Here is a 26329-nt window from a genome sequence, read left to right as displayed (position 1 = left end):
CTTTTGGCTGAATCCTGAGCGACCGCCTCCCCTCATCCACACGCCTCAGTGGCCGCCACACTGCCTCCCTTCTGGAGTCTTCTCCATCGGGACCCTTCTCACCTAGTGGTGGCATCAAAAATATGCACAGGGCTCCAAAGGCCCCGTCAAAATCGGGAGTCTGACGAAGGAGAAAAAGGCGTTAATTCAAGGAGAGTGCCTCCAAAGGTGGGTGAAATTATCTCTATGTGGAAGCCAGAAGGCGGGAGGAGAGAAATGCCAATCACTGCCAGGCCTGTGGTCCACGCAGGCTGGTCCCACACCAAGAATTTATCCTGGGATGTGGTGGAGCCACAGGCTGGAGGACAGTGGGAACAAGCCACGGTGGCGTCGAATCTGGGCCAGGGCCGTGCCACATGCTCACGTCTGTGATTCCACAGCATAGGCTGAACATCACGGTTATGGCCAAACCGCGGGTCCTTGCCCTGCACCCAGACGCATGTTGGTTTCTTAACTCCCAGTACCTCGCAATGGGACTGGGCTTGGAGAGCCTTTGAAGAGGTAATTTAGGCCAAATGAGGCCATTAGGGTGGCCCTACTCCAATATGACAGGTGTCCTTATGAGAAGAGAACACTGGGACACAGGCACACACAGACCATGTGAGGACACAGAGAGAGGGCGGCGGTCTACAAGCCAAGGAGAGAGGCCTCAGGAGAAACCAACCCTGCTGACGCCTTGATCTTGGACTTCCAGCGTCCAGAGCTGTGAGAAATGAATTTCTTTCATTGCAGCCCCCCAGGCTGTGGTATTTTGTTATGATGGCAGTTCTAGCAAACTAACACAATCATGATTTATTACCTCAATATTTTTAACTTTTCTTTTTTGAGCCATCTGTGATTGCCCTCACAATAAGAACAGATTAAAAGTCCTAACAAGAGGAGTCCACAGGCTATGTCCCACACACACGTGTGCAAGCACACACACACACGCGCACATACACACACACGCTCCACGTCGCCCTCTAGCCATCAATCCCTCAGTAGAGATAGGCTCGCTCTGACCCCCTCGAGCACTGGTTATAGTCCATGGAAAATTTTGATTTATGGGTGACCATAAAAATGAGAGAGTTTTGTGCAATGTGACAAGAGGGGCTCAAGTGTCACCTGACCCGGGTGGCTGAACAAGCTCAATTTCTCTCTCCTTTCTTCCTCACTGCTCACTCCCCACCCCAGGGGAAGCTTTGCCCCGGGTCATGGACACTTGACCAAAATTTTCCATGGCTATGTATTCACAGGAGGTACTAATTCTCCCTTCCTTTTCAATAAATAATGATGCAGATAGGATTTTAAGAGCAAGTCCCCGCTGTCACCAGAATGTGTCCACAGGGAGCAGAGATGTCCCCATTTCCTGCGGCTCTGAGTGCACATGCCTGGGGGCTGGGTCCCTAACCAGGAGCACGAACAACTCCCCCACGGAGTGGGGCTCCAGGCTGTGCGAGCCACCTCCCCTGCAGCAGGGCAGGGCCCCGCAGAGATTCCAGAAGCTTCCATTAACTTCATCTTTCTCCCAAGAGAATACCTCAGCTGTCAAGAGCTCAGAAGTGTCACCTGGGACATAGAAGCCATTTTTGTTCACTGCTAAAGTCTGGTATCTTCTGAAGGAAGCCCCTGGCCCACAGTTGAGGGTACCAGACAAGCCAAAAATGGATCTTCCCCCCCAAAACCAGCAAGCCATTTTGCTACAGCTTTTTCCCCTTATGAACTTGAAGAAAACATCATTAGTCCCAGCTCTAATGTGGGCTTCTTCCTTTCTGCATAGCTCTACCCAGTGAAAACTATTTCTCCATCTGGTGAAAACCCTTGAAAGAATATAACATAAAAAATAAATTTTTATTTTTCGCAATGTTATTTTATAGGAAAAAAAAAAAAAAAAAAAAAAAACCACACGAGACTAAAACAAGAATCCAAAACTAAAATTTCCCTCAAACACATTCCCTAATAAAAAACTGTTTCTCTTTATCCGAATTACTTTGTCCACATACACACTCAGTTTTCACACAAACACACACGTTAAATGGAGTAAATAACAAGCAGTTTGTTTTCTTTCTGTGCTTTCCTTGGAAGGACACGAGGGTAACAATATGAAAAGGAGCAGACAGGACAAAGGACATGAGTCATTGGCTGTCCTCAGGCAGTCAGGGCTGAGGTCGGGGCCTCTGTCCAGGGTCTGAGAGAGCGTCCTTGCTGTGCCTGCTTGTCACAGAGGAGGAAACACTGCCACCAGATCGAGAAATTGGTCCCCAGTGCCCTTCACAACTTGGTCAGCACTTCGTCCTCCAAAAGGTACGGTTACGTACATCCTCCCGCTCAGTTACAAACTGAAGCTTGTAAACAAGATGCCTATTTGAAAAAAACCCGCCTGTCCACGTCAGAATTTCCCCCTTGCTTATGTCCCTTTTCTCCTTATTCCATGCTTCAGATGAGTCATTCAGCCACCAAGCAGTTCACGAGAACTAGAGGTTACGTTTCTTTCTTTTTCCCAAAAAATGTTGTTTCAAGGTTTTCTTTTCTCCAGCAAACCTTAATGAGCAGTGGTAAAATATTCGAGATTTGGAGGGCCGGGGTCTCACCTCTTGCAGATCCCCTGTGCACCTGCTTCTGGGGGCTGGGATGTCCCTGGGAGGGGATCCCTGGGCCCCCATGCTGTGGTGTAGACGGTAGTCTGGCAGTGAGGACACTGCAGGTCCCCCACTTCCACTCTTGCCGCTCAGTCCTCAGGCTGGCACGCAGCCCTGCCCATGTGCTCCTGGGTTCTTGACAAATCCTGTGCACCAGCCCGCAGCCCAGGGGCCTGGCTCCATAACCCACTCCAGGCCCATCCAGGGCTGACCGGTCCTTTGGTCTCTTCTCTCGACCAATTCTTCAGCTTGCCTCACCCCTCAACTCCCATGAGGAGCTCTTACTTCAGCCTCCAGACTCCTCCAAGAGAGGGAAGTGGGGAGTGGGGGGAGAGGACGGTGGGCTCCCAGCCACACTCTATGCCAAATGGGCACGTTCATAGTATCACAGACCAGGTCGGAACTGTGAGCGACAAGCCATGAGGAAAATGGTAAACCATGGATACCACCACTGCAGGAACTCTGAAAGGTTAACCAGTAACTTTTGCATTAGCTGTCCTCCACCATAGGACCACCCCTTTTTCTCAGAAAAATGCTGGCACATTGCCAACCCCTTGCTCGGACGACAGAAGAGCCAAGTCAGGCCTCAGCCCTCCCCCCTGAGCTGCGTGACCCTGGTCCAGTCAACCAGCCTCTCTTGGCGTCAGTCTCTACTCACCAGGCAACCAACCGCTAGTGCTAACAAGCCTCCCTCAGACTGTGGTCAAGATCATATCAGCTCGGGTCACCAAGGCATTCGTGACCCATCACGTGCTGTGTAATCACTAGTCCTTGGGTCCAAAAAGTAGCTGTCAGCTGATCCTGACAGAGAGAGCAGCACAGGCAGAGCCTGGAGAGTGAGATAGACCCGGTCAGGGGACTCGAGGCAGCTGGGAGTAGCCACAGGCAGGCAGGATGCTGAAGGGGGGGCCCAGCCCTGGGGGCCTCAGACACAAAGGGCACAGCTTCACCCCATCCATGAACCAGGGCAGGTGACTGGGACAGGCTGCACTGGGGAAAAGTCACTCAGGCCACCACATGGGGCTGCCCTGGAGTCAGTAAGACCTGGCACAGGGGACCACTTAGGTGTCCTGTTGCAATGAGTCAATATATGATGAAGAAACTATACATGAATATGCATCGTACAAACTACAATGCAGATGTAATAGGTGATGACTACATGATATTCAATGGATGTACAGTTACGATGGATATATAATTACGATGGATATACAATATGTGATGAAGGCCTGAACCCAAGTGGTGGGAGTGGAAATGAGAGGGGTGGGCAGAGGTGTCACAGGCAGACATGTCCAGGACAGGGTCACCAGCAGGATGTGGCACTTCAGTGAGGAGACCCCAAAGATGCCTCTCCGGTCTCTAATTTGGGGGGAAGCCAGGACCATGATGCCATCCCTGAGATATGGAGGGTGTGACCTCCAGAAGCAACCCAACGCTCCTGGGAATACTGTGTCCACTTCTTCCTGGCAGCCTTCCCAGGAGCCCACCTCAGTCTCCTGGCTGCTGCTCCCACCGCTGGGGATGAGGAGGACCCTGGAGGCATCATCTGCATACAGGTGAGCTGATTTGCAGGACAACATCCTGCTCATGTCCGCTCTGGAGGAAGAACCAGAAAGGACCACATTCCCTGCCCCCTCAGTGGAGGTTGGGCAGGTTAGGGGAGGGTTGGGTTCAAAGAGTCCAGAACTAGGTCACAAGTGCTCCCCAGACAGACCACGTGAGAGAGGCCAAAGTTCAAGTCCACCAGGGTGGCGGGGGCGGGGGCGGGGGGCCTCGACTCAGACACAGGTTCCCAAATCAAAGGCAGGATGAGAATGCGGAGGGGTGCCAAGCACCTCGCCCCCAAACCTTGCCACCTCCCAAGTAGGTGCCATGCTCATGGGAACCAGTCAAAGGGGCAGGCCTAACTTCTCTTTTCCCAGGTGAGAGGCTGTCCTCTGCAGGATCGCATGTGAGCCAAATTTCAGAACCAAAGTCTGGGGCAGGGACCATCCTCCAGCGCCTCTGAACAGAGGCCTGGACCTGGGCCTCCCCACAGCCAGACAAGGCAACGCCGTAACCAAGTTACTCTCACAGGCTTCCTCAGCCAACAGGCAAGCCTGCCCTTTGCTGTTACTAAACTTGCCAAAAAGCCCCTTGCTCTCTCACAAAGCTCCCCCTCGAGCAGAAGTCTTCCTTTACCCCCAAACCCACCAAATGTGGGCCCCCTCCTGGCCAAGCCTCCTTCACTTGTGCAAGGGTCCCATGGTGCTCATGGTTCCCTGCTTCCAAGGTACAGGGCGAAAACACCCTCCAAAGGCCAGCTCGGTTGGAAATGACTGAGAACATTCTAGGCCACCAAGAGCTCCCATGCCAGCAGGGTCTTCTCGTCAAAGGTCTTGAGACTTGAGTCCCCAGAGCCAAGGGCACCTCCTCGGAGGGGGACGCTGGAACCGCATGTGCTGGGTTAATCCACCTCCCCTTAGCTTTGCTAACTAACGGGTGTGGGGTTTCTTTGGGGGGGTGTAAATGGTCTGTAATCAGACAGTATGATGGTTGCACAACTTGGTCAGGATACTAAACACCACTGGATTGTACACTTTAAATGGGTGGACTTTATGGTATGTGAATCATATCTCAGTAGGAAACTTATGTTATAAAAAGACATACAGACCACAGAGTACATTGTCATGAATGATTTTTACGGGTCATGTTAAACCCAGAGAGTAGATACATGGACTCTATCACCTAGGACTTGTGGGTTTCCCACTGACAGCCACAAGGAAAACATGAAGGTGACCTCAGCAGACAACGAGCAGCGTCCTTTCTCCCTGAGTTAATAACACAATTTCACATGGAGATTTCATCTCTGTGGGTGACTCTGGGGATAAAATCACACGAAGATGGTGATCGAATCTACAAACTATAAACCAATCAGACATTGGGATATACACTCAAGTAGGAACTGCCAAACCTGATTTTTTTTTTGTTATGAACCTATACTGTTGACTTGAGTAATTCTTGGGAGTGAAGTGTAGCGGTGACAACTCCTGTAAGTCCTGCTGTTTACCCACCCAGCCAGGGTTCTCTGTCCACCCGTTGTCCCCTGTCTCCCACTTTGAACCAAAGATCACTTCTTTTTGTCCAAGGGGAGGTACAGGACAGCTCTTCTCGGGAGGCTGAGTTGAGCTGTGAGCCGATAACCAGCTTTCGGATGCTCTGATGCTCTGTCCACCTCTGCTCTTGGTTCAGTCTGCGGTCTAACCCTCCACTCAAAAGCCTCCCCTAGCCCAGCATCCTGTTTAGGTGACAGCTGTGAAAGAGAAAACCACAGGCCCAAAATGGAGTCACTTGTGCTAAATAAAGCCTGTGAGACCGAACATAGACTTAAAACCTGACCTATTGCAGTTTCAACCTTCTCCAGGAATATAATCTTAACTGGTCAGTACTAATGAGCTAATCTGTCACGTGGGCCCTCTCCATCCTCCCTCCCCTCAATCTCACCAAGGGAAACTGAGGCAATCTGCCTGATAAGACCCCCACCTTCCTCTTAGCGGAGATAACTTTTCCTGAAACAATCCTTTCTGCTCTTTAGCTAATAACTTTCTTGTCCCACCCAGTTTCTGCCTATAAATACCTTCCATGTTGTACAGCTTTTTGGGGCCCCTCTACTTGCTACGTGGGTGCTTCCCAATTCGTGGATCGCTCAATGGAGCCATTAGGTCTGCAAATGTACTCCATGGAGTCTCTGTTCTTTAACACAACAATCAATACTAGGAAAGCTGTCTCAGACCAGCGGTAACAGGCCTCCCAGGGGAACAGGACGTACTATTCTCTAAAGGGCTGGCTCCCAACTTACCCTTTTCTTCGGTTTTACCCAGAACTGACTTCAGGAGTAAAGCCTCTGCTTTAGTCACCTACCCACGGAGATGACTGGGAAAGGCAGAGGGCCAGAAGCTCTCAGAGGGGGAGTTGCGTAGGAAGCACTGAACCCTGCTTTCCAAGTCCATCAGGAGGCCTGTCCAAGCAGCGCTCTGCGACGGGGGTCCTGCAGACACCCCCCCAAAGCACACCCAGTGTAAAGGGAGCCCTGCTCACCACTGCAAAAGCAGCTCTCCCAGCTCTAGGGCGGCTCTGACTGGTTTGATTCTTGTGCTGGCCTGAAATGTGCCTTGCAATGTCCCACAGAGGCCCGGGGCGAAAGAACCTGCTCCTAGTTCACACAGAAGTCCTTTAGGCAGACGAGCCGGTTGGCCAGATCTAGGCTGCGCAGTGACACCGAGAGCAGACAATCCAGAGAGTAAGATAAAGAAACGCCAAACTCTGCCCTGCGTCCTGGCCTCCAAGCTTGTGTGACTTGGGGCCAGACACAAATTCCCTGTTGCCCACAAACAATACCAATACAGCTCCCCACCAGCACTGTGATGAGAAATGCCTCAAGAGGTCCCCTAAAAGCTCAGTGCAAATCTCGTTTTGGTTCTTGTTTTGGGGTTTTTGGTTTTGGTTGTTTTGTTTTGAAAGAGAGGTTCCCCAGGACAGGTGACTGTGACAAAGGCAAGTGGCACATGCTTTCTCCACGATTCCTCCCACTTCCTTGCAGACACCAAGGTTGCAATCCACTCCCTGATCAGCCGGTCCTCACGTTTCTTGAGGCAGGACCTGCTCGAGCTAGACCAGCAATGGCCTCCTGAGGAAGAGTCACTGAAGAAGAACCCTGGGGAGGAAAGATAGGACATTGTCGGAAAGGGCAGTGGGCACATCCACTGGCGGAGCTACAGCCCTGCCCCGGGCGGGCCCTCTGCAGGAGCTCAGGGTCCGAGCACTTCTCAGCGGCAGGAAAGGGCTGGGATGCACGGCGGCCTGTGCTGAGCGCTCCCACCCAGGCCTGCTGCTGCCTGCGAGCTCCTCAGCCAGGCCTCCGTCCTGCTGAACACTTCACATGATGAATCGTCTTGACTGCAGTGGGAAACGGGTTTGGCAGAGCCCAAGCCCATTACAAGTCAATGAGGAGCTGCCTGGCCAAGTGAACAGCGATGCAAGCAGCTTTGTTGACTTAGCAAGACAGCCTTTTCCTTTATTTCTTGTAAAGAAAAAATGTCATCTTTCTTAAACTTGTCTGACTGCCGGCCAAGAACCATTCATTCCACGCGGGTTCTGCTACGGTGTCCTGTAGTTCTGGAGGGAAACTGAGGCATGGCAGACTGTGAGGAGGCCCCTCCTCACGTGCGTGAGGTCACAGGATGATGCCTCATGGCAGAGGGTCTTGTCTCGGGATGGGGGGCCTGGGGAGCGGGCAGAGAATGGTAGCGAGGAGGCATGCGGGAGGCCCCCAGCCTGGGGCTAGGAGCACCCAGACGGCAAAGCCAGAAGGACCCCGCTTACAGTCCCAGTTCTCCGATTACTCGCTGTGTGACTCCGAGTGCTCAGTGCACATGACTGGGAGCTGCGGCCCGGAGCCTTGGGGACACCGGCACAGAAGCTCTGCCACCCCTGGTGCCCTGTTCAAAAGAAACTTAAAGTCAGTATCGTGACTGACTGAGATTAATCACATCCTTGCACAGGCATCTTTGGGTAACACGGGCTCAGTGTCCCGGTGTGAGAGTGGCTGGCAGCGGGGGTGACCCACAGAGGCATGAAACTGCAGGACAAACTGCTGGAGAGTGTCAGCTGGGCAGAGGGGCCAGCTGAACAGGCTGAGGCATCAGGACAGGGAAAGAGGAGGAGGTGGGGACCCAGGACAGCTATCAGGGGCTTGGGACATGGCAGGAAGGCAAGTGGGCAGCAGGGCAGAGGTTGGGAACCGGTCCTGGTGTCAGACAAAGGGTCAGAGCATCCTCACCGGAAGAGCTGTCTAAGAGCAGAGCAGGACAGAGGGACAGGGACAGGGAGCCCTCGCCTTGTTCCCCGAGATTGAGTTAAGCTTCTGCGTCGGCCCAGGACAGGGTCCCTGGCTCGCAGGTGCCCAGTGCCGGCACAGAGAAGGCCGCAGTGATGTTTGCTGGAATGAGGGGGCCTCCGGGCCTGAAAGCCAGAGCCGGCGCTGCACTGAAGTTAGCAAAAGGCCCCGACCCTCCTCCCTGGTCTCCTGGTCCCCCTGCGCCTCCTGGAGCCTCTCCCTGCCTCCCAACCTCAAAGTTCCTGGAAACAGCCTCCAGACACAAGCGGCATTTAAAGTTCATGCTAGTCTTTTTCTCACATACACTATGGAATGTCAGCCTCACAAAAACCCCAAAACCCTGTGAGGTTTGTATTATTATCCCCATTTTCCAGACAAACAAACTGAGGCTGAAGCAGTTTGATTAGCCTGAATGAGATGACCAACTCACAAGCAACAACACCAGGTGTCCTGCAGGGCTAAGCTGCACATGCCCCCACCCCCTGGAGGCCAAAAGGGGACCCTCCAGGCCACTTGGGCTTCACACACGGCTGTCCTCCTCTCCCTCCTCCTCCCTCCCTCTCCCTTCCCCTCCTCCCTACCCCTTCCTTCTTCTTTCTCTTCCCGCTGACACTTCTACCCCACCCCTCCCTCTCTCTTCTCCTCCCCACCCCCCTCCCTTCTCCTGCTCTCACCCTTCTCCCCCACCCCCTCCCTCTCCCTTCTCCTCCCCACCCCCCTCCCTTTCCTCCTTCCACCTCTCTCTCTCTCTCTCTCTCTCTCTCTCTCTCTCTCTCTCTCTCTCTCTCCTCTTGTCCTCCCCCCCTCCTGCCCAGCTATGGACCAGCAGAAACTGACTCAATTACCCACAATAAAGAAAACACCTAGAAAACATATGAGCAGCATTCTTTTTCTTTCAGACTTGTCATTGATTTCCCTTGGTGGAAGCTAGTATTTTTGGAGCCTAACAAGACTGGGCAGGGTCTGCATTTGGGCGGAGCCGTCCCCTGCACCCTCCCCGCAAGGTCTCTCTCTCACAACCATTTATGACAGCAATAGGGAACCCAGGCCAGGGACACGCTCATCCTCTTATTACCTCTGTGACCCTGGACAAGTAGCTCACGTGACCTTCCATTTCTCCAGCACATCCTCCGTATCAAAGGGAGGTAACTGCACTGACGTCACAGTGACGGGTTAGAAGAGAGGACGCATGTGACATGCTGGGTGCCTCCAAACCGCTGTGTCCATGCAGGTTATGAGACGACTATGCTGAGCTCCGAATAGCTAAACGGCATTCCCAGTGGGAAACTTCACTCCAGGGTCCAGACTCATCCAACGTCACCCAAATCGGCAGAGGCTCACACAGAATAAATAACCCGATAGCTGCCATGTATTGGGTACCGGGCTGGGTACGCACAACAACTCTCCTGGGCATCAGTGTCGCAGTGCCGTGGAGGAGGAAACAAAGAATCTGGAAGGTTAGGCTGCCTGCATAAATACGCCATGCTGGGTTTGAAGACCAGCTTCAAGAAGTGAAGAGAAGGGTGAAGCAACCCACTGAAGACAGAAGCAGACCCTGGTCCTGCTGGGAGACCTTCCCTCCCACCCTGGCTGCGGGAAACCAGCCTGGTGTATCCAGCCTGGCAATGTCTTCTGGCCTGGGAGGCAGGACAGGAGCACCAGCTTCTGCTCAATGCGAATGGGCTGTAAGTGACTGCTTCAGGCCTCTTTAGGAATCACTGCCTACCAGGCACAATTCTAGGGATCCACAGAGTATTAAGGGGCCCCCAGCTAGCCAAAGCCCAACTGTGGCTGAGTGGGTCTGCCTCTGCGCCCAGGTAAGAAGGGTGTGCCATCCTTGCTGACCCTTTCATTGTCTACTTGCGTTTTTGGCTTTGATCTTTAACAGTGCACGGGCATAGAATGACCCTGAAAAGAAAGGGCCCTAGTTCCACTTAGAAGGCACCAGACACCTTCCTTCCTTCAGCTCGTGATAAGGAGCTCCCACCTCGGGACTCAACAGACTGGAAAAGACCAAATGTGTTTCCCTGAGGGTGTTTCCAGCTGAGACCCTGCTGCTGTTGCTTTCAGAGCCCAGGCAAAATGTTTAGCCTGCCAACAGAAAGAGATAACAGAGTTTGTCGTCAAATATTGAGAAACCTCTGAGCACAGAGGGTTTGCTGGCCTTGAATGCTGAAAGCCCTGGCAGTGCCTGTGTCACAGAAGCCGTATATCATCCTAACGCGATACTTTCACAGGTTATCACAGAGCTCTGAAGCTCGAAAGACACAGAGTGATCTAGTCTGACCCCTCATGTTACCGTGTTTCCCCAAAACTAAGACCTTGCAGGACCATCAGCTCTAATGCGTCTTTTGGAGCAAAAATTAATATAAGATCCAGTCTTATTTTACTATAAGACTGGGTATGGTATAGCATAATATAATATAATATAATATAATATAATATAATATAATATAATATAATATAATATAATATAGTATAATATAATATCAGACCGGGTCTTATATTAATTTTTGCTCCAAAAGACGCATTAGAGCTGATGGTCTGGCTAGGTCTTATTTTCAGGGAAACATGGTAGTGATAAGCGAACTGAAACCCAGCAAGGAGAGGACTCCTCCAAGGTCACAGAGGCACCATGTGCAGAGCTGAGGGCAGCAGGCATTTCAGTTGGTGGCTGTGATAGGCTGAACTGTGTCCCCCAAAATGCATAGGCTGAATTTTTAACCCCCAGTATTTCAAAATGTGACTGTATTTAGAAATAAGGCCATCCATCTCTGTTGTTTCAGCCACCTGCTCTGTGAGGCTAGGTTACAGCAGCCCTAGGATACTAACAAAGGGCCCCTCTCTGCTTCCCACCCCTCCACACACACGATGTGGCAGCCATTTAGGGAACAGGAATTTTAATACACCTCGTTTTTGCCCTAACTGAACGTTGATGATGTGTTGGGCAACACACTTTGAATTTGTGAACATAACTTGGGAGGATCCCTGGGATGTTTGAATCGTGCAGATGGTGATATAAAGCCATGGCAATGGCTTTCCTGTGTGACCGGTGAGCTAACTCTGCAATCAGTTTCCCAAGAAGCCACCCAAAAGGTTCCAGGCGGCAATGACATCCCTGGAGTGACTGTCTAAGGAGAGCAGGCCTCACGTGACAGATAAGATCAAGTTCATTTCTTTGAACAGAATATATAGCAAGAGTCTCGCACACTTATTTTCTCACTTCTTAAGTTACAGAAATGGGCCAAGAAGTAAAGATTAGGGTGATTTCTAAGGCGCACATGGATGGATGGATGGATGGATGGATGTAGGTGGAGGAGGGAGTTGAGGAAAACCTGACAATGGACCTCGCTCACTTGTGCACCCAACAAACAGCTGGTGACCAGCGTTCTGTGGATAAAGAGGAGGACATGAAGAAGACACATCACCAAGCATTGATGGTGGCAGAAGCCACACAGCACAGTCACCACACATGAGGACTTACAGCCAGCCTGCTCCAACACTTGCTGTTCCTTGTGGCTGCAGAGAAGGCTGTGTTGGAGAGGGCGAGAGGGGGTGTGCCCACGAAGGCCTCCTGCTCATTCCTGACATGGAGCAGGGCACGGGAGTCCCGCCCCTGAAACGTGTGAAGCAGGACGTGGCGTGGCCTGCGGACTAGGACGGCGGATCCCACTGTGGTGAGGGGAGCCGGCCAGGAGGAAAGGCACTGCGAGCGGGGGACGCGTCAGGCCACTAGTCCAGGTAGGACACGAGGAAGACTGAGACCAGGCCCATGGCCGTGAGGCAGCAGAGGGAGGGGGCACAGCAGAGGCAGTGCTGTGGGCGCCAGGTACGACATTCCCCAGCCTCCCTGGCAGTTCACCTTGGGGCCAGGGGACCGAGTTCCAGCCAGTGGACGGGGCAGAAATGATGTCAACCATCCCAGCTTCTTGCAGGACCCTTTCGTCTGCTCTTCCCCTCCTGCACCAAGCATAGACGTCACAGGCTCCGGGTGGCACAGTGACAGCTGTAACAAAACACAATCCCTGAGCGGCTGCCTGGAGGAGAGCTGCAGGGAGTCACAACCAACCCACATCAAACTTCGTGGGCAAGAAACAAGTGTATACCATGTGAAGCCACTGAGATTTCAGGGATACCTGTTATAGAGCCTGGCCCACCTGACCACACCTGGTCATCGGATGGGCCGAGGGAGAGGTGAGCCAGGACCACGCGGCAGCCAGAAGGTGGTCCACTCGCTCTGGCAGCAGAGACTGGACGATAAGGCTTCACTTCTATCTTAGACGTGTGTGTCTGAGGTGCGCGTGGCTGTAAGCAGACAACTGGAAATGTGGCATGAAATCACGTCAGGGAAAAGGCTAAAGCTGTGGCTGTAGATCTGGGGGGTGGGGAGGTGGGGAGGTGAGCGCCAAGTGGTAGCTGGAGTCATGTAGCAGGAAAGAGCGCATCGGGCGTGTGAGTGCAGAGGGCGAACGCGTGGGAAACACACTGCTGTGCCGGAAGGAGAACAAGAGAGTTGGCCGATGGCGCCAGGGGAGCAGAGGCTTCTCGAGGCGTCATCAGCAGGAGGAATGCTGCAGACAAGGCCGGCAGATGAAGACCAACAGGCGCACACAAACCCGGCAAATAGTGGAGAACCTGGCCGTGAAGGATAGAAGGGAGGCTGAGGGGTCGCAGGGTCCAGACAGATGAGCCCTGAACAGGGACAGATGGACAACTGACCAGCTGATGCGAAGTGAGAGAAGATATCACAGAGAGAGGTGAGATTTGATGGAAAGGAGTAGAGCACAGCAGGAGACAGTGAAGAGACTCAACAAGGCCTGGGGCAACTTCCTCCAGGGGACTTTGAATTCCCAAGATGGCAGCCACCTGGGGACATTGCCCTGTCTCCCAGGAGCCAGGTTGCTGGTGCACAGAAATCTGCTGGGCCCCAGAATCCAGGGCGCGGCATCTGATACCACGTGGGGCTTGTGGGGCTGGATTTGGCTCAATGACAGCCCTGTGCAGGGCCCTCGGCTGGGCAGGAGGAAGATAACAGGCGTTTATGACAGACCCAACCCTTGAGGCCTAGTGGCCTAGAAGGAGATAAGGCATTTGGGAAATTACTCCCTGGAGGCAGACAGCAATAAGCACCCCAGGAAAGGAGCAGATAGCACACTGAGGAAGTTCTGAATGGAGATTACTTCTAGCTGGAAGAGATTAGGAAGGAAGCATTTAAGGCAGGGCCCTTGGGGCCCAGGCCTAATATTGGCATGCCACTGTCACGTCCAAGTTCTGGCATAAACGGTGTCTCTCCTCCATCTCGCCTGGGCCTCCTTCTTGGTTTAATTAGCGGCTGCTGTGGCTGCCACCATGGTAAATATTCTTGAGTATCTTTGTTCTTTGGATGATCAGCCACACCTTGGGTGTCCCCGCAGGCCCCTCCCGGGAGGGCAGGAACAGAAGGTATTCGAGCAGGACCCCAAGGATAGCAAGTATGCACACTTCATGCCGTTGGCCAGACTGGTGAAGACCAGTCCAGCTTTGACAAACTCAGGCCACGACCCTGATCTTAGCCAGTCTGGACGGCTGTAACAGAACACCACAGACCTGGTGGCTTAAACCACAATCACTCACCGTTCTGGGGGCTGGAAAAGAGCTCGGGACACTGGCATGGTTGGCTCCTGGTGAGAGGTCTCTCCCTGGTTTACGGACGGTGGCTTCATGCTGTGTCCTCCCGTGGTGCAGAAAGATCATTTCTCTCGTGTCTCTTTTTATAAGGACACTAACCCCACTCACGGGGGTTCACCCTCAGGATCTATTCACTTCCCAAAAGCTGCACCATCACATGGGGTTTAGGATTTCAATATACACATTCTGGGGAACACTAATCTTGAGTCCATAGCTCTCCTTTATAAAGTCCCTCCTGCAGGATAATGAAAAATCCAAGGGGTAAACTTCGCTCACAGATCTTCCAAATCACCAGTCAATTCAGGCCACAAAGGATGTCAATAATTTTTTTAAAAAAGGGGGCTTAGGGGGCTAGTTATCTTGAGGACAGCCCCTAGTGAACTGAAAACTGTTTATATGACAAGTAAAGTTTTTAATGTGAAACTGAAATGGGCACAAAAGTTGATAACTTGACAAAAAATGTTTTTGCATCTGCTGATTTCTTCTCACGCGATCCTTTGGAATCACAGATGAGAAAACCAAGACATGTAACGTGTGAGATCAGCCTAAGGTCACAAAGCCATTGCCGAGAAACACTTGTTCCAGAAACAGCATCGTGGGGAACATTCTAGAATAGCTCTGGTTGACTTTGGGAAAGGATGCAGAGAAAAGAAAAACTTCCCAGGGCTGTCACTGTTCTGTTATGGGCAATAGCTTCCATGGGACACCGATCACCCTAGGGTTGAATTCTTGAGCCACGCACACAAAACTGGCCTGAGAACCAGGGATGAAGTGGGGGGCAGGACGACCGCACAACTGCACAAATGCCTTTCATCACTTTAGCCCAACAGACTAGCACAAAGGGTGGGAGATGAGAGCTGGGGCTCGGACACAGGAGCTCCAGTTTCCAAGAGGGACTGGAGTACAGCGAACCCCTGAATAAGTCACGCTTCCTGCAGATGGAACCTTGCTGTTCAGTCAAGGTCTGGTTTACACTCCGGGTGCTGGCATCTCCCCGGACCCCAACACTGAATTTGTAAACGTCCAAATCCTGTTGGCTCCCTTCTCCCCCAAGCATACTCCCGTCCTGAACCTACAGGGCCAGCTTTTGAGTCCCTGTTTCCTCCATCCTGGGAGGAGTTTGCATTGCGATTGCTATTTGGAAACAAAAGCCTATGGTTTGGTTTCTTTCCTTTTGAGAGCAGATCAGCTAGATAAAGGTATTTTACCAGGCTCGGAGGAGGTGTGCAGTCTCCTCTGCGAGACACTTGGCAGACGTGTGGCCTGCCATCCCACCAGTCAGGAAGTGATTATTGGAGCAGCACAGTTTTTTTGTTTTTTTTTTATCAAAGTGGAGGTGTGATTTTCTCAGGTTCTGTGAGAACACACACACATATTTTTACCAACCCAATCTGTTTTCTGGCTGCTGGGCCTGGGAGGCCAACCTAGATGTTTGGGAGTCTCAAAGGGATGCCTGCTGATGTTTCTGGAAGCTTCGGGCATGCCTGACTGGTCAGGAGGCTGAACCGCTGCAGCTCAAGCCAGTGGGCCAAGGGCCCTTGAGGAACCAGGAAAGGTGGACTGAAGCGAGAAGAGCAGGCTGGGAGACAGGGGTCCCAGTTCATTCCATGGCCCTCGCCTGTGACCAGAGGAACGGCTGCTAAAGCCACCTCTCTGCACACAGACCGTTTAACAGGGCTCACCTACTACACAGGGCCAGAATTTCATTATTTTAACTCACTATTGCTGGTTTAGTTCTAAGGTCTGTTTGACATAAAACTTAAGACTTGTGAGAGATACGAGGTAAAAGATGACAGATGTAACACATTCCTTTACTTTTATTACCTCCCTAAATCCCTCGAAAACAAAATCTTTTGTTTGTTGTACAGTATGGAGCTGCACTAGGTAATATATCAGGTTGGTGCAAAAGTAATTGCGGTTTAACAGGTTACAAATAATTGCAATTACTTTTGCACCAACCTAACAGTAGCCACCAGCCACATGTGCTAAATTCACATTTTTACGAAATGACTTCTACAACTCAGTGTCTACGTCGCACTAGCCACATCTCAGGCCCTCAGCAGCCACCCATGGCTAGCGGCTGTCATGTTGAACAACACAGATAAAGAACATTTTCATCACGGCGGAAAATTCTACTGGGCAGTGCTGGTATAGGGCCAGCAAAGCAAAAGCAGTGGGGAGAGCACAGTGAGGAAATGCCAGGAGCTGGGAAGTGCGGGGTGAGTGGTCACCGGCTGAGCAAGTGGGATAAAACTGAATCCGAAACCAGAATTAGGGGGTGCAAGAGGCCAGCTCCCCCCTGACATCTGCAAGGCCCAAGCAGGAGTCCCAAAGGGAGCCATGTGCCCTAAGTCTGCAAGAAAGGCTAGCCCACCAAAAACTTTGCTGAAAGGATGAAAAATACACCTTCTCTCTTCTACCTTCACAAATATACCTTCTTGGTGATGTGGAAGGATGGTGTGTTAGCGTAAAACAACAGAAACTTGTCCCCTCGCGGTCTGGAGGCTGGAAGTCTGAAATCCAGGTGTCAGCAGAGTTGTTTCCTTCGGAGGGCCATGAGGGAGAAACTGTCCCAGACCTCTCTCCTGGCTTCCGGTGACAGCCAGCCATCCTTGCATCCTTTGGCTTGTAGGCACGTCACTGCCTCCATCTTCACATGGCATTCTGTGTCTCTGTCTTACACGACCGTCTTCTTATAAAGATCCCAGTTATAATGATTAGGGACTTGCCCTGCTCCAATGTGACCTCAGCTGAACTAATGACACCTACAAGAACCGTATTTCCAAATCAGGTCACCTTCTGAGAAACCAGGATTTCTCTGACCTAGCATTTTTAAGGAGGACATCATTCAACCCCTAACAGCCAGGTTCAAACTTGGTGTCCTCAGGCTTCTCTGAGTTCTGCACCAGAACAGAACTCCAGTTCGGTTTCACAAGAAGATGCCCTGTGCCTGTCCCTTCCCTTCTTTCCCACCCCCAGAACCTTCTATACCTGAGGGGCCCCGCCATTGGTCCATCCATTCCTCCCCCAGACCACTGCCTCTGGCCACCATCACCTGAGGTGTGAACATGCCAGCAGCACAGCCCACTCTGGGAACATGGGCCCTGGGAAGAGGTCCCCACGGGACCATAGCAGGATTTGGGTCATTTGGACAAGGAACCCAAGGTCTCACTTCCCCTAAAGTATGTTCTAGGAGAGGATGAAGTGCCAGCTCTGGGTGGCCTGTCCCCTTGGCCCCTGGCAAGAGGCCCGACTGGAAGAGGGTGTGCAGGACTCCCCACAGGGCCTGTCCCAGATCTCACGCAGTCCTCCCAAGGACGACCAGACTTACCCTGCCGAATGCACGAGGGCTCAGGATGTGGTGGCCTGTCCCAGTGGCGGGAAGGGCATTCCTCTCCCTACAGCCCCCCCCAGCCTTCCTGGGTCATCTGCCACGGAAGTGTTGGTGGGACACAGTGTTATACAACATGTGGAGTTGGATAGATATTAATCCAGCTAACTCAATAATCACTTCAAACGTGAATGGTAGAAATACATCAATTAAAAGACAGCATTTACTAGAATGGATTTAAAAAAAACAAACAAAAAAAAAAAAAACAAGACCCAGCTATATGTTGAATACAAGAAACCCACTTTAAGTATACGGACACAGGTGGGTGAAGAGTAGAAGGATGGAGAAAGATAAACCATGCTAACATGAATCAAAAGAAAGCTGGAACAGCCACACCAACTTCAGACAAAGCAGACTTCAAACTAAGGAAGATTATCGGGTGAAGAGGGAGCATTACATAATGACAAAGAGGTCGATTCTCCAAGGAGACATAAACATTTCTAACATATATGTACCTAGTAACAGAGCATCACAACACATGAAGCAAAAGCTGACAGACCTGTGAGGAGGAGTGAACACACCAACTGTCATTATAGTTGGAGCCTTGCACACCCTCTATCAGTGACTGATAGATACAACGGGCAGAAAGTCAGTAAGGACACAGATGGCCTAAATAGTCAATGGGATCTAACTGACATTTACAGGAGACTCCGTCCCACAACAGGAAAACACATATTCTTCTCAAAGAGTATACTTCCATTTTTATAAAGGTATAAACAGCAAAACTAGTATGTATTAGTAGGAGTCAAGCTGGTGGTTATTTTGGGGAAACAGGCAGGGTTAACTGGTGTTACCTGAGAGAAAGGTAAAGGACGCTTCTGGAATAGTTGTAAAGGTCTATCTTGACAACTGCACATGCACTTTGTAATAATTCATCAAGACAGGCCCTTATGCTTTGTGTGCTTTTTCTATGCATATTAGCTTCGATTAAGTGAATTTTCTAAAAGACTGAGAACAAAGGGATTTCCCAGGACGGTGGAGCTGCCTGGAGGACAGAGAGCATAGAAGTCCAGAAGGCTGCCAGGCCCGGCTCCCACCGCTCAGGAGACTCCGGAGTAAGTTACTGCAAGAAGATGAAATTGACCAGCTCCAAAGATATCTGGGAGCAGAAAGAGAGTAAAAAAGGGGCCCATAAGGGGCAAAGGTGGTGATGGCGCCATGTCTCCACAGACTCCACTGAAGTACAGATTCTCCCAAAGAACTTTCTTCTCTCACAGAGAAAAAAGCAGGGAGGGCCTATGGGGATGGTTGGGGAGTGAGACTCAGGGGTTCACGTGGGAAAAGGGGAGCTCTTTGATGTCCTACCATGTTTCCCCAAAAATAAGACCTAGCCGGACCATCAGCTCTAATGTGTCTTTTGGAGCAAAAATTAATATAAGACCGATTATTATATTATATCATATCATATCATATCATATCATATTATACCCAGTCTTATATTATATAAGACCCGGTCTTATAGTATATTAAAATAAGACCGGGTCTTATATTAATTTTTGCTCCGAAAGACGCATTAGAGCTAATGGGCCGTCTAGGTCTTATTTTCAGGGAAACACGGTAGCAATCTGTAAAATAGAGTCTGAAGGAATATAAATATCCCTTTTTCCTGAACACGCTTCCTTTCATGAGATGCGTTACACATTGTCATGGGACTTCGTGGTGTGTTTTGTATGAGAGAAAACAAAGACCCTATTGAAATTTCCCAAATTCCTTGAGACTGGTGTTAATTCCAAATTTAGTTTCACTACAGAGCTAAATGCATTCACAACCCACTTGCTTTCTCTTTCATTTTATTTTCCCTCATGGATCTTATAAAGGCCTTATTTTCAATTTTCATAATTTTTCATTATAACAGGCAGGGGTCAAGAGCACAGAGACAAATGAAATTATTAAACGGTCTCTCCACACTGTTTCTTGACCCCAACGTTTATTTATTTATCTTCCAACTAAAGGTTTGTTTATGAATGAAAGAACAGACGAGTGAAGAAATAGATGATTTCTACCAACACGAAAGAAAACTGAATGCCTTTGCCTTATTCTTCACTTTTCCACCGCCAGCTATTGAAGCCAAAGAACCAAAAAACAATGCAGATGCAGACAAACGGCCGGGGGGAGACGGACGAGGGACGAGGGACCTCAACCACTAGCTCAATCAAACATGGAAAATCAGAAGGGGTTCTTTTTTTTTTCTGGTAACATTTTTATAATTAACCTACAAACCTAAATTCTGTGGAAAAGAACCCAGTGCAAAGTCCCAAAGTAGTAATAAAATTCCCACTTCTTAGGTTCACATTTCAGGCCTCAATATTAACTTCTCATTTCCTCCTCTCTTATGCTAATAAGGAGTGAAATAAATACTCAGTCATCAACCCGCGGCCTTACATTTAATCCCAGTCTCTAGGGGGGTCTTTTTGCTTTTCTCGTCTGGCCTCCTCATTACACAGACAAGAAAACCAAGATCCAGGGAGACCACAATCTACCCAAGGTCATGCAGGGTCAGAGGTCCAGCAGGACCCCGTTCCTGCCTTACCTACACTACATCCACTAGAGGTGAGGACATACCCAGCATGTTAGCAAATGCCTCCTCAGTCCAGACATCTGGTCTACCCCTTGGTCCCTGGTTCTGATCCGCGACACTTGCAGGCAACCAGGATGGAAGCCAGGCCTCGGCCCTGGTAGTCCGAACCCGGCCAGCATTAGGAGCTGGGACCCTGCCTCCCTCACCTGCCCAGATTTCCCCGTATCACCTGCTCCTGCAGGAACACTCTGTTAATACAGGAAGATTCCTCAGAGAAACTGTACCCCAGGACCTCCCAGCTTTGCTATTTTCCACCCTGTGCTTACACCCTGCTCAGCCTGCCGGATGGGCTTTCTCATCCAGGCTGCAACGGGGTCTCATCTGGACTCTTGGGTCCAGCAGGGGAGTCCTACTGCAGGGGTCCAGGTCCAGGCCCCAACTCTCCTTAGAGGAGGGGTTAACCAGGTCAGGCAGCCAACCACACACTGCCACCTTTCCCCATCTGTCGCCACGCAGCAGCCTACCTGTCTGTCTTCTTGTACTTGCCCCCAAAGAAAGGAGAGTCTGTGAGACGGATCCTTTCAGGGACTTTGCTACACCTTTGTGTTTGCACCTTACATCTCCCTGTTTGGCCCCAAAAAGATGGCTGGTCAGCCAATGACGAGTAAGATTCCCCACGGGGGGGAGGGGGACATAACTCAAGCCAGGCGCAGTCGAGTGGGGACCAACAGAAGAACCCACGGGGTTCGCATAGGTGGGCACAGCCCCCCACCTTCCCCAGGCTAAGGAAAGCCTCTGCCTCTGAGGCTGCATTCCTTCCCAAAACCTGCAGGGGAAGAGATTCAATGATGGGCTCGCTATCTATTCATATGTATATAGGTTTTACCCCTTGGGGAAGTACAAACATCAGACAAGGGTGATTGGCTTGAATCAGTTTCCTATTATGGTGTATGGAATTCACAGATCTTGAGATTGACAAGCTTTATCCCCACCTAACTAATAAAAGCTAATGCATTGGCCCGATTAGGCACCCCAGCCCAGTCTTTGAGGCTGCCAGTCATTTGACACCCCCCCCCTTAAACTCTATTCCTGGCTACTGTCTTTTCTTAACCCTGCGCTGCCCTCCTCGCTCCCCACATCCCTGTGCTGCCCTCCTCGCTCCCCACATCCCTCATTGCGCAGAAGCGACACCCATTCACAACTCATGGTCACCAGGAATGGTGGGTGGGACTGAAGGTAGCCCTAGAAAGTGAGGGCTGGCTGAATGATGAACAGATGGCAGATGGATGAGTGGGTAGATTGCTGGTCGGATGGATGAAGGACAGATGGGGGGGGTCATAGATGAGCTGGCTCTAGGAGAAAAAAAAGCGTCCTATACTTCCCCAAAAAGTATTCTAAAGAGGAATGTTCTTTCACCCTCAACGCACTGTTTCCAGCACCCCATCCCCACAAATACAGCCCCCCTCAGGTTCCAGCCCTCAACCCCAGACTCACACGAAAAATGACTGTACTCATCTCCCTCAGTCAGTGGCTATGGAAATGGAGACGCTGGCTCGCTCCTCCCCAAGGGGCTTAGTGTTGCGCGCAGTAGGCCAGTCATTTTCAAATGTTCTTTAGCAATAGAATTATTTCTCCAAAAGAAAATTAATGAAGAGCATCAGTAGAAACACAGAAAAGTAAAATTGGTCTGATTGAAGTGAAAGAGGGGAACAGGGCTGGGGTGCCAACACTCACCGCAGCCCAGCCCCCCCTTTGCCCTTGGCTAGGTGCCCCTGGACTCCACAAAGCACCCCTTACATACCACCCAACAGGGCCGGGCCCCAAGAGCACGGGGAGCCCAGAGCTTCTCGGCCTGTGGCTCACAGCTTGAAGCTGAGTTACAGGCCCAGCCATGAAGAGGCAGCTGCAGAGCACGGAGACTAGAGTAGAGGGTATGTGTGTGTATGTGTGTCAGAGAGAGCGGGTAGAGGGGGAAAGAGAGAAACAGGGGGAGGGGAGAGGGAGAGAGAAGCAGAGAGAGAGGGACGGAGAGATTGCGTGTGAGAGAGAGAAGTGGGGAGAGACGGATCAATATATAATTTAACTCCACAGCTAAACACACAGGCAATAGTCATATCATTTCACCAAATAGCAGTAAAACTGAAAAATAAATAGGAAACCCCTGAATTACAGGGATTTTTCTGAGTAGGGAGTGGTGTGATAAAGTGTTATCTGAAGTAGGTCAAGCTTGCAGTGACCCCAGTAGAGTGGGCAAACAGAGAAAGGGCCCGTTTCTCCCCAGCAGCTGCCCCATAAAACCGTCCCCAAGGCTGAGAGCCGGGCTCCGAGTCCCGGGTCAAGGATGGTCTCCGTGACCAAAGGACGCAGAGCCTCTGGGAACTGGGCCCCACGGTGGGCAGCGACTCTCAGGGGGACCCTCTGTGAGCCTCAAGCTCCTTGAAAGGAGGAGCCCTCCCCTCGGTCACTCACAGCCCACCAGGCAGCTGAGCCCAGGGACCCCAGTGCTCACTGCCAAGGGTGCTGCCAGCCAGGGGCCCAGACCCCCCGGAGTTGCCTCCTGTGGTATCTCATTCTCCGGCACGGCCACCTTGACCTCCCAGCCCAGCAAAGAAAGGGGGAGTCTAAGCACCTTCCTACACACCACTCCTTAGAAAGTAGTCAGACGGGTGTGACCTCAGGCCTGTTCTGGAAGCTCACCAGCTGAGTAATTGTCCAGGAAAGACACTTCCTCTCACACATAACTGCGTTGGGGGTCAGAAAACTCACGTGGTCCACACTCCATTAACACCTCCACTAACGGAACTGAGACCAGACGGTATAACCATACAGACTGCTCCCATCACATGGCCCCTGGGACCAGGCAGCCAGACCACCATGTGAGAGGCAGCCAGGACAGGGCAACTCTGCAAGGACAGGGGAGGGCGGAGACAACAGGTCCGCCCCTCACACCACGCCCCTACACACTTGTTGATGCCCACCTTCCCAACTGCTCAGGCACTTATCTTTCCCCCACAGGGTGGGTTAACCAGGACCCCCCCCCCCCATCTTCCTCTCCCCAGGCCATGAGCTGGAGGAACTGGTGTCTACAGCTGAATAGCCACATAAAACACCTTTTTTATTCTGTTCAGAAAAGAAATGCCTCGAATTGAGGAGCCCGTCTGCGGCTGCCCATCTGCTCCAAGCACATCTGGGTCTGGGCTGGGAGGGTCCCACTCAGGGAAGTGCCTGCTGCTCCTTCCTCCTGGCCCCCCGAGCCCCCACCCCTGGCCTTGCTGCTGGCCAAGTGGCCAGGACCAATGAGAGGCCCATCAGACAAGGGAGGATCCAGGAAGGTGCAGCAGAGGGACGCCTTGCAAAGAGTAAGCTCAGAAGAGCCACCCACGAAGGAACAAGGACAGAAGCAGGAAATGGAAGAGTGGGAGTTTTCAAAGACAGCAGGAGAGTGATGGGGAGGTGGAATCTTTTCAGCACCCACAAATGCCAGGCCCTATGTCAGATGCTTCACACCTTCCCCAGGGCCTTCTGAAGTAAGGATCACCTTATCCACTCACAGATGAGGGAACTGAGACTCAGAGAAGTTAATACACTTGCCCACAGTCACACAGCTAATAAGTGCCAAAGCTGGGATTGAAACCATGGAGAGAGAATCAGAAGCCCAGCTGGGGGTTGGGCCTAGACTTTATGGCCCTGGTGTCCTGCTGATATGTGGGGACCTTGTCCTCATGGGCCTGCTTTACTCAGCAGGACAGAGAAGGACACGCCTTCCTCTAAGGATGTCTAAGGTCACGCAGCAGGCCAGGCCAGAGGTGCAAAAGTCACGGGACTGTTGCTCAGCCCCCGGGTCCCAGTGGCCCTTCACTCTGATAACATGCTGTATCCAGTGAGGCACTGAAACTGCCCACAGTTTTCCTGTTTTTGTTTTATGACAACGAGCTCACCAAGCTCTCATTTTCTCGTGCTGAAGTTCTCACAACCCCACCACCTCACCCACATCACACAGAATGCGGGACACCTGAGCCTGTCAGCAGTAGAGTGAGCGACAGGGGAATCGGCAGGCCCAGGTGGGATACCTGGGCTCGGGGCCAGAGCCCCCGCTGGTGCTCAGTCATTAGGAAAGGGGTGCGGAGGCACCAAGAGAAGAGCCCGAATCTGTGATCACGACCACCGACTCAAAATCACCCCAAGACCACCCCACCAGGGCAGAGGTGGGAAGTCAGAGGACTTTCAATCTGGATGTTATTCTCTGTCTATAAAACGTGGGCCCCTCCCCGTGACCCCTCTCACCTGTAAGTCTTGTCAATACAAGGCTGAGTCTGAGCGAGGACAGCCCCCCAGCCAGTCACATGGCCCACCCCCACGTATCACGGAGGAGAGGGCATCAGGGATTAACCGGGGCGGGCCACTCTATGCCAGCGGACTTCTGTTCTGTCAAGGAGCAGCCCCCGAACCCGGCCTGTGCCACAGAAGCCCAGCATAGTTCCCCATGTCACTGATGGTTATGGTCACCTATCTGATGGGTGTTCTGGGGACGAGAGTGAGTCGGCAATTGGTATTTACAAAAGCATCTGTTTCAAGGAGCAGAAAGAGGCCGAGCCGACCCAGGCACACTGGGCCCTGAGACGCCAGTTAAGGAACTAGGCATTTGTCCTGGTTCCACCCTGCAGTGGTCAATGAGTTGGCCACTCAGACGAGAAGCGTTAACCTTCCACGAAGCAGTGGTGATCCCCCAGGAGGGCTGATATGGGGGGTACCACTGTCATAAACTTCTTTTATAATAGAAGTCCTGGGGCTGATGCTTTTTCATTTGATTTGGGAGACAGAGATTAACCCCAAAGTGTTTCTTAAATCAAGCAAGATAAACACCACTCTGTGCCAGCAGTGGCCTCTGTGCCTTTAAGACATGCCCAATTAACAGATGTGTGCCTTAAGAGGTTAAGAAGTGTTATCTGTCACCTCCAGATTTTTTTAGGTGTGCGAACATCCAGAAATCAGCATGGTACTATTTTCTACTTGACAAGTCAGGGTAGTGAATTTTAAAGCAAAAAATGTGTCAACTTCAAACTTCCCTCTCCTCCCTCCATACTGAGTTCTGCTCTCTGGGCATAACTTGGAAGGCGCAAGGACAGCGCACCCATCAGCCTGTGTGCTCCTTCCAGCCAGCTTCAGAGCCAGCGCCTGGGCTGGGAGCCACTGGACAAATGCTTACAGGAGGGCCTGCTCTGGCCCGTGAGCCCCTCATCGCCAGCAGCCACCTTGCAGAGAGGAGAACCCCTCCCTGGGACAGCCTGTGGCTAGATTTCTCCCACTGCCCACCTGCTCTCCTTGTGACTCTCAGCAAACAACCCAACCCCTCTGTGCCTCAGTTCCCTCATCTGGGAATTGGGGGTCATTATAGAAGCCATCAGATAAAATTTGGAGGAGGATTAAGTGTAATAATGCTCAGGAATCATGGCGTATCACTGAGCAGTGTAAGCATTCCAGAAGCCGTAGCTATGATTATAACAAAAATGTGTGGTGCTTAATAAATCATTATTGAGCCAAACTAATGAACTGAAAATGCAACAGGAAAGAGTAATACCACCTCCCATAAAATTCTGATTTTGTTTATTTTACATTCATGGTTATTTTGTGGGAATACGAAGGCAGTGGATATGATTGTCCACTGAGCAAAACATACACAATTAGCGTCTCTGCCTGCACGTCATACTTTGATTTAAAATGTATTTGAAAGGGCACTGGACTACCCTTATGTATTAATAGCTTTGCAGGAGGGACAGGCTCACCCCTAAGGACTCAGGGAGCAGGATGGGTACTCAGAGAGTAATAGGGTAAGTGCCAATGGGCAGGTTTCACTGATTTCTCAACTAAAAAGCCCCAAAGGTTTATTTTCCAAAAACATTCACTTTTAAAAGTTCCTATTCCAGCTGTGCCTAAATAAGATCACCTCCATCTAAGATGAGTTATTCATTGTTCTAGAACCTTCAGATGCTCTGGGCCTGCTGTAAAGGGCGCAGAATACAATCCCCGAGAAAACTCTTAAAACAGAGGGCTGGAACGGAGACTCAGAAGGCGTTTCTAAACCAGGATGCTTTTGCTCAGAATGGCAAAGCTAAATGTTTTCTCCCAGGGCGACCTTTGCCCTGCCGTGGACACTGCACGGCCTCATTGTCGCCCCCAGGATCCCACCAACACCCTGACCGTTTCCTCCGCCCTGCCTCCCA

The 26329-nt window shown here is 51.2% G+C and overlaps 1 long non-coding RNA gene across 4 annotated transcripts; it reads right to left on the bottom strand.

The window, feature by feature from the left end:
* Window positions 1-1850: 1850 nt before the first annotated feature.
* LOC141571497 (uncharacterized) lies at window positions 1851-22983 on the bottom strand. 4 transcript variants are annotated; one of them, XR_012496242.2, is made up of 4 exons: window positions 22806-22983; window positions 21603-21739; window positions 12395-16964; window positions 1851-8134 (listed from the first exon to the last, which is right to left on the bottom strand). It is a non-coding gene; the product is annotated as an uncharacterized LOC141571497 (long non-coding RNA). The 4 variants fall into 4 exon arrangements; XR_012496239.2 differs by lacking the exon at window positions 1851-8134 and having other exon boundaries at window positions 11828-12851; window positions 14146-16964; XR_012496241.2 differs by lacking the exon at window positions 1851-8134 and having other exon boundaries at window positions 11828-12538; window positions 14146-16964.
* Between the last annotated feature and the right edge of the window lie 3346 nt (window positions 22984-26329).

This window comes from Rhinolophus sinicus, chromosome 2, assembly GCF_057876585.1.
Source record: "Rhinolophus sinicus isolate RSI-liver-muscle chromosome 2, RSI-T2T, whole genome shotgun sequence".
NCBI classification, from domain to species: domain Eukaryota; kingdom Metazoa; phylum Chordata; class Mammalia; order Chiroptera; family Rhinolophidae; genus Rhinolophus; species Rhinolophus sinicus.
This window is presented reverse-complemented; position numbering and strand designations above follow the sequence as displayed.